This window comes from Marmota marmota, unplaced genomic scaffold (assembly GCF_001458135.2).
Source record: "Marmota marmota marmota unplaced genomic scaffold, marMar, whole genome shotgun sequence".
Lineage (NCBI taxonomy): Eukaryota > Metazoa > Chordata > Mammalia > Rodentia > Sciuridae > Marmota > Marmota marmota.
The window spans coordinates 479,150-488,173 of record NW_025999896.1 but is presented as its reverse complement, the minus strand read 5'-3'; positions in this window follow the sequence as shown (position 1 = coordinate 488,173).

Below are 9,024 nucleotides of genomic sequence, written 5' to 3'. Positions count from 1 at the left end.
GTGCCCCTGAGTTCAGTACCAAAAAAAAAAAAAAAAAAAGAATACATATATATGTGTGTGTGTGTGTATATATATACATATATATACATATGTGTGTGTGTATATATACATATATATATATATATATATATACATATGTGTGTGTGTATATATACATATATATATATATATATATATGTGTGTGTGTGTGTGCGTGCGCACACCTGTAATTCCCGTGACTTGAAAGGCTGAGGCAGGAGGATTGCAAGTTTGAGGCCAGCCTCAGCAACTTAGCAAGACTTTGTCTCAAAATAAAAAATAAAAAGTAGCCAGGTGTGGTGGCACATGCCTGTAATCTCGCAGCTCTGGAGGCTGAGGCAGGAGGATCATGAGTTTAAAGCCAGCCTCAGCAAAAAGCGAGGTGCTAAACAACTCAGTGAGACCCTGTTTCTAGATAAAATACAAAATAGAGCTGGGGATATGCCTCAGTGTTCAAGTGCCCTGAGTTCAATTCCAAGTACCAAAAAAACCCCCCAAAAAAACCAAAAAAAAAACCAACCAAAAACAAACAAACAAAAAACCAAACCAACCAACCAAACAACCCCCCCAAACAAAAAACAAACAAACAAAAAAGTGCTGGGGATGTTGCTCAATAGTTAAGTGTCCCTGGGTTCAATCCCCAGCACCCCCAGCCACAAAGCATATATGATACCTATAATGCACTAAAAAAAAAAAAAAAAAGAGAGAGAGAGAGAGAAAGAGAGAGAGAGAGAGAGAATGAGGTCAGGCTACATTTAACACACACACGGACACTGCATATATGAGCTGGGCATGGTGGCACATAACTGTAGTCCCAGTTAATTGAGAGGCTGAGGTAAGAGGATGACTTTGAGTTCAAGAGTTCAAGACCAGTCTGGGCAACATAGTGAGACACTATCTTAAATACGAGAGAGAGAGAGAGAGAGAGAGAGAGAGAGAGAGAGAGAGAGAGAAGAATTCGTATGTTATAATCCACATAATCTTACTTTTGGAGGCAACCTAGTGCCTCCTGGGTGCTAGGAGAGTGTGCCTGATAGATTATTATCCAATTTAGCAACTGTGCATTTCAACACCTGACATGACTCTTAACTGAGAGATATGAGAAGCATTTTCAGTAAACACAGAGTTCAGATAAGGAGTGCATTGTCACTTGGACTTGTTTTGTAAGTTGATCCAGAGAAGGAAATAAGGATACAGATATGAGAAAGGAGGAGGCCAGTTTTTCAAAAATTTGTGGACATTCTGTACCTTCTATTGTGATGCAACAGGGATGACACATCCCTGCCTGCGCAATGATTTTATCAAAGAACCTTGAACTTGAATCTGATTAGGCCTCCAGCACTACTAGTTTATGGGAAATGCAGTGGGAGAGAAATAGACATGCAGGCATGCATTTGGTCATTCTAGAAGGTGGTAGATTTTACACAATTTCTGGTCTTTTTAACAAAAAAATAGCAAGAAATAAAAGAGGGAGGAGGAACTGTTATAGATTAAAAGAGCTTTGAAAGATATAGCAACTACATTCAGTGCTTGGACTTTGGATCTTGATTTGAACAAAGCAATTGCAAAAAGACATGGGAAAATCAGGTAAATTCAAATACTAACTGGATAAAGCCCTCTTGTCAATTATTTTTGGCATGATCATATTGTAGTGATGAAGTTAAGTTGAGGAAAAAGAGGTTCTGGGTTTTAGAGATACATGCTGAAATATTTATAGGTGAAATAATATGTCTGGGATTCTCTCTGAAATAATTTAGCATATTTGGGGGTGGGGAGATGGGGAAGGGTATAGAAGAAACAGAACTAGTCATATGTGGATAATTGTTGCAGGTTCAAGGTGTTCATTTTACTATTCTCTCAACTTTGTATGTGTTTTAATCACTAGAGATGAACCAGAAACTGCAGTCTATAAACACAACTTAACCAAAATACAGATGATATATATATATTTTTTACAAATCCAATGTGGGAAAATCATATTTTGCCTCTACAGAAAAGATTGACAGATATGAGAACTAAAGTTAGAAATAAGCAATAGACTTGGATGAAATATTTGCAATATTTATAACAAGTAATTAATATCCAGAATATAAAGAACTCCTACAAACTAACAAGGAAAAAAAAAAGAACCTCAACCCAACAGAGAAATGGGCAAAGATATTGTAGTAAACACTTGTCATCTCTATTTTAGGGAATCCCTCATTATGTTCACAAGTAGCCTAGAGACTATATCCTTCTTCTTGCCTCCCTGGTATAGCCAGAAGTGGGCATGTGCTGGAGATGTTGCTCACTGTGTCTCTTCTCCCAGAATGTTGAATCTTGAGTGAATGAAGCTAATTTATCATGATAGCTGGGGAGAATCATGTTTAAGATTTTAAGAAATCAGGGGCTGGGGATGTGGCTCAAGCGGTAGCGCACTTGCCTGGCATGCGTGCGGCCCGGGTTCGATCCTCAGCACCACATACAAAACAAAGATGTTGTGTCTGCCAATAACTAAAAAATAAATATTAAAATTCTCTGTCTCTCTCTCCCTCTTTAAAAAAAAAGATTTTAAGAAATCAAAAAGATGCAAGCTGTAAAATAACGTACACAGTATGAACATGCCTATGTAGCCACCCTCCCACCCCCAACAACAACAACAACAACAAAAAACCCACAATAGCAATATACAGATACACAAATTTACCATGGAATTACTATATCCCAATAAATCTGTCGTAGGTCTAGGCTATTGCTAAAAGGCTATTGCTAAAATGAAAATGCATTTATAATACACCTAATCTACTAAGCACCACAGTTTAGCAATATAGTACACTGTGGAGTGTTGGCTGTTTCTCCTCCTGGATTGTATGGCTGACTGGGAACTGCTGCTCTCTGCCACTGTCCAGTATCTGGAGAGAGGCTTGATCACAGGGCATATTGCTAGCCTGGAAAAAGATCCAAACCCAAAATACGAAATATGGTTTCTACTGAATGCATGTTGCTTTTGCACTATCGTAAAGTAGAAAAATCATAAGTTGAACCAACATAAGTCAGGGGCCACCTGCATTTCCTTAACCTATACCAATGGCTGTTGCTTTTCTTTTGTATACTCACCTGCCCCCTCTGTGGACTATTTCCATTGCAAAGGTTTTCTCCTTGCTTGATGCCCTGGTGCCTCCCTAGATACTGTCTTATTTCTCTCTTTATTGTCTGACTGTGCATTAGAATATAAAGGGAAGGCCATGACCTGGGTTTGGGGTGAGGCAGACCAGGGAAGTGGGTGGGCAGTGCTGAGGAGGAGCTTCAAGATTCTCAGAGATATTAAAAAGAAGGGTAGGGCTGGAGTTGTGGCTCAGTGGTAGAGTGCTGGCCTGTCATGTGTGAGGTACTGGGCTCAATCCTTAGCATTGTAAATAAATAAATAAATAAAATAAAATAAAAGATGGGGGGGGAGGGTAATAGAATACTCTGGCCGCTTAATTGCTCAGGGTGTCTGGTTCACAGAAGGATATGTGTGAGTGTGTGTGTGTGTGTGCGCCTGTTTCTAGTATGCCAGAAAAGAGTCAGAGAATGGGAACCATATCCTTCAGGGCTTCACTCCCTCTTCCAGTACTTGAGATTGAACTCAGGGCTTCTCACCTGCTGGGTAAGTGCTGTACCACTGAGCTACATCCCCAGCCTTTTTATTTTACTTCAAGTCAGGGTCTTGCTGAGTTGCTGAGGCTGACCTTGAACTTGCAATCCTCCTGCTGAGGCTGACCTCGAGCTTGTGGTCCTCAATCCTCCTGCTTCAGCCACCTGAATCACTGGGATTACAGGCATGTGCCACCACACCCAGTTATTTATCAGGGCTTTTGACCCCTCTTCCCCTGGTTCTCTGGAAGACCAATTTAGCTATTTTTGCCTGTCATTCTTGTAACCCCACTCTCTTCTACCTGAAGCAGCTCTGGACCCTAGGCCAGACCATCAGCTCTGCTTGACAGCTGGGTGCAGGTAGGTGTGATGTTTCTTGGCAGCAGAACTCCAACTGGTTCAAGTGTTTCTCCTATAAAACTCAGTTGCTTCATTATGAGTCAGTCTCCCATAGGAAGCCTGTTTTAGTTTGAGAGTCTCCCAAAAACAGAGCCAGAGAGAAGGATTTGCAGAACGTGTTTTTCTTGGGAGCGGATCCCAGAAAGCAGGAATGAAGGAGAGGAGGGGGTGAGATGAGAAGATTGAAATGCTTCCAATAGGGTGGCATTATCAAGATTACTCCCACGTTAGGTGACTGGAGCTCATCAGCATCTCCTAAGCATACAGAATGGTTGACTTAAAGAAGGGGTGGCTGGAGGATTTACCCACCCGCCCCTGCTTCTCATGGGTTTTAACTCCCTGGAAATTCTGGGCTGTACTGGTGATGGCTGAGCAGCTCCTCCTGTTGGTACTAGAGAAAGCCCTGGAGCAGAACGTATAGCTCATGCTCATAGTGGGATGTTTTCAGTACAAGGAGCTGTTTGAACTCATGTGGAAATGTCCATCTCGTTGTGGTTGAAATCAGTGGGTCAAGGAGGTCTGATATGGGGTCCCAACTATGGTCCCTATATCCAAACTCCAACAGGGATGATTAGGATTCTCAATGGCAACCCAAACATAAAATACCTAAGAACAAATGGAAAAAATGTGCACTGTGTTTGTGCAAACAACTCTAAAACTCTAATGAAGGCCATAAACATGCTCAAATATAGCTAACTGATTCTTGGCTAGGGAGTCTCAAAACTGTGGTGAAATAAATTTTCCCATGATTAATCTATAAATTCAAGGTTATTGAAATAAAAATTCTATTGCAATTTTTTTTTTTTTAGAATTTGTCACAACGAGTCTATATTTATCTGGAAGAATAAGCATATGAAAGTAGCCAGCAGAAAAATTTAAAAAGAACAATAACTAGGGGACTTATCCTGCCAGATATAAAAATATATAATAAAGAGTGGGCCAGGAGACAACTTGACCATTAAAAAAATTCTATTTGACTAAAATAAAATAAAATAAAATATATTATAAATCTGGCTAATTCAAACACACTTGGCATTGCCATAAGACTGGGCAGACAAGTCAAAGACACAGAATAAACTCCAGAGGTAGATCTGTTATAGGGCTGGGGCCTCCTGGGAAAATGATGCAGCACGGAGGGCCCCTCTTCAAACCCTGATTCATGCAATCATGCCACAAAGATTTCAGACATTTTGCTCAGAATTACAGGCATGAATCTATTAGAAAGGATAGGAAAAGGGAACACACTCAAGGGAGACAGTGTGTCCTCTTAGAGAAGAGAGGGACTGACTCCTCCTGTCCTCTAGTTTGATTGAGGGTCCCAGGGAGGATTCCAGAGAGTCCCACCTGGTCCAGTTCTTGATTTTCATCTGATAGCAGGATGACATCATACTTTCAAGTCCCCACTGCCAACACACTTAGGCCTATGCTGACAGGTTCTAACTGGAATCTGTTCTTATAGATTTTATGGTGGGAGGGAATTATCCTTATCTCCCTGAGTTCTAGGATTTGGTGTGTGTAAGGGTCACAAAAATCCACCCCCCCTTCAGGGTAACTTGTGTGTGTGTGTGTTTAAATCAGCATTTTGGGCTTACATTTCTCCTGCAGATAACAGGAATTTGCTGAGGAATGTAACATATCTTATGGACTTAGGCCAGGCAGGCTGCAGGTAAATTGTTTTTTTTAAAAATATTTTTAATTGTAGATGGACACAGTATCTTTATTTTTTTTATGTGGTTCTGGGAATTGAACCCAGTGCCTCACACGTGCAAGGCAAGCGCTCTACCACTGAGGCACAACCCCAGCCCCAGTAAATTGGTTTTTAGAAAAGAAAGCATGTGGGGGTCAGTACCGTGGGCCCAGTTTGTAGAATGATTCTTTAATCTCCTGTTCCCACTATGCATGTCCATCAGTTCCCTATCAGCTTCAGGAAATTAGTTGGGGGTGTTTTGGTTGTAAATGACAGGAATCCAATGGGGACCATTTTATTAGAAGTATAGTGGAGCATCTTGTGGGGTCTTTGGGTGGGGGTGCAGTTGTCAAAATAGGAACTGGTGTTCCCTAGGGGACCTTGGAGGTTCTCAAGGTGTATGCACTTTACTGCTTTCAGAAAATCTGCTTTATTCTTTTACTGTGAATTGGCTTCTCTGCTCTTCATATCGCATCTTTATAACACTCCAGAGCTTTATGGATTACATTTCCTCTCTCTTCTCTGTCTCCGTTTCTCTGTCCTTTCCCCTAGAACTGGGAAGATACTGATTGGGCCAGTTGACTAATGCTGTACTAATAAATTGAGCCAAAGGTCATGTTATGGTTGTTGCTCATAGAAAGCAGGGTGAGAGTTCACAGAAATGTTCAGGTAGTGATCAAGAGGCTGGAGGTGAAGGTGGGTCAACTGAAGAAAGGATATCCATGACATCCAAGTACATAAAGGAATTTGGCAGGTAACCAAGGAAGACCTTCACCTCAGAGGAGAAAAGATGGAGTAAGTGGTGGCGGGCCAGTTGCTATCTGATCCAATCTATAGATCCCATTGCTTTTATTTTACGTTTCATAATGGCAATCATTTATTTATGAACATGCCATCTTTCTCAGTTCTGAATGCCTTGAATGATACTTCTCAGAACTCTTGTTCAAAGGCTCCATTTCATACTGACTGGATAAAGGGTCTGAACTTCAAGGAATTATGGGTCTTTTTCTATGAAAGAAGAACTCGAGAACTCCTTCTTCCCCATCTAAGGTCACTAGGTTTACCATAAAGAACAAAACAAAACAAATAAAAAATTATTTATGGGAACATTCTGTGGAAAATATCTTAGTGCCTCTAACTGATTTGCTAAATCTGACCATTCAGTGATGCATTTCTTCCAGTTGGTTCCCTTAAGATCTTTCTGCCAAATACAATAGTTTCAGCACGACACGTGCCTTCAGCATACTTCATTCTGTATTCAGGGTTTTCAATTATAGTGCTTATGCTGCCATTTTTGACAGGATAATAATAACAGGTATAAATAGCTTTCTTTCTGTAATGGAACACCAACTAAAAAAGAAAGTAGACACCAACATACCAAAATATTCCATACTTAAAGCCAAACTCATTTAGTTCTTTTCTGGGCAGCAGGTAATCAGAAGGTATATACGCATTTGCTATTTCTTTTCCAAATCTACAGTGTGGAACAAGCTTTGAGAGGCCACTCATCCTCCTTGGTGAGTCATCTTTCAACATGTTTGGACAAGCATCTTATGCAGGGGAGAAGAATTGCTCTTGCTGACTTCCAGATAAGCCAAGTGACGAGTATTTTGGGACAGGTGCAGAGTGCCTCTCTTCCACTCTCACCAAGCTCCTGTTAGGGCCACGTTAGTTAACTTGTACCAGCAGATGCCTCCAGAAAGCTGTGCATATTTGCCACTTGAAGGAGGAAGCAGAGAAAAGGAGGAGAGCCTCAACACCTATAATAAAGAGTAGAGGCTGCTGATTGGAAAAAAAACAACAACTGAAATCTGATGAAAGAGAGAGAGAGAAACAACACAATACAACACAAGAACTCAATCAAACAGGGCTGGGGATGTGGCTCAAGTGGTAGTGCGCTTGCCTGGCATGCGTGCGGCCCGGGGTTCGATCCTCAGCACCACATACAAACAAAGATGTTGTGTCTGCCGAGAACTAAACAAAATAAATAAATATTAAAATTCTCTTTCTCTCTCTCTCTTAAAAAAAAAAAAGAACTCAATCAAACCAGGCAAAAGGAAGTGAACTGTCCTCCAAAGTGTAAGCCATGTCAAGCAGAAAGCCTCCAAAAGGGGAGAAAAACCCTCCAAGCACTGATTCACTGATCACTGGAACATTTTTCCTTACAAATGATACCACCTTCTCAGTTTGTTTTTTTGATTCAGGTGCCACATGGCACCTACCTATAGTCCCAGCAACTCTGGAGGCTGAGGCAGGAGGATCACAAGTTTGAGACCAGCAACTTAACAAGGACCTAAGCAACTTATTGAGATCCTGTCTGAAAATAAAAAAAATTTAAAAGGGCTGAGGATGGGGCTCAGTGGTAAGCACAATCCCCAGTACCAAACAACAACAAAAAACTTTCAGTTTGGCTTTTGACCTCAGCAGGTGTCTGTTGCCAGTCAACTCTGATGTACCTGGTAAGGTTTGCAAACTAAAGGAGAAAAAAAAATACTACCTCCCACAGCTGTCGCTGCCAAATTTTCAACCTCCTGGAAACAAAACCAGTGCTCCTTCCAGGGATGCCTCCAATCGACAATGGGGTGGCCATGCTAGACCTTTGGGCAGAAAGCCCAGATTCTTGCCTGAACATGGCTGTTTTATAGCAAGACCTGCAAGGTCCAGGGACTCAAAAGTTTCTCAGAGTTTTCCTTCACTGGGTAGGTAACAGCCATTTTGGTGATCTGGTCTCTGAATAGAACCAATATGGTTCCTGAAGGAAACATTTCATCCTTTGGGGTTATCAGCTCTAAAGCTGGTTGATGTCTAAACACAGGTGAGTTATTGTGTCTAATAGGGAGAGGAACTCTTTGGTTTCTTGATTTTCGAATTCTGGTTATTACAGCAACTGCTCAAAGCATATAGAACATCCTGCAGAATACTAACCCTATCTGGCACAGCTGTGGAGGGTTGACTGTGGCATTCCAACCATGTGTCCAGGAAGCTGCTTCTGGGTGATGGGCTTATTCCCTTTACTTTGATTTTGCTGTACATCTTTTGCTTTATAATTTGCTTACTCAGGAGTATGTTGTATGTACCTGAGAGTGTTTCCTGGAAGTCCACGCAGTGTGGAACTTACTGAAGCATTTCAAGCCAGGAAGGCCAATCTATATGCTGAATAATGGATACATTTATATACTGCCCCCTCCATGTTGTCCAATGCCAAATTAACCTACTAACTCGATACCAACTGAATGATGGTTCTCCTGAGGTTCAGCCTTTGGAGTCCTCCTCCTCCTCCTCCTCCTCCTTCTTCTTCCACTTCT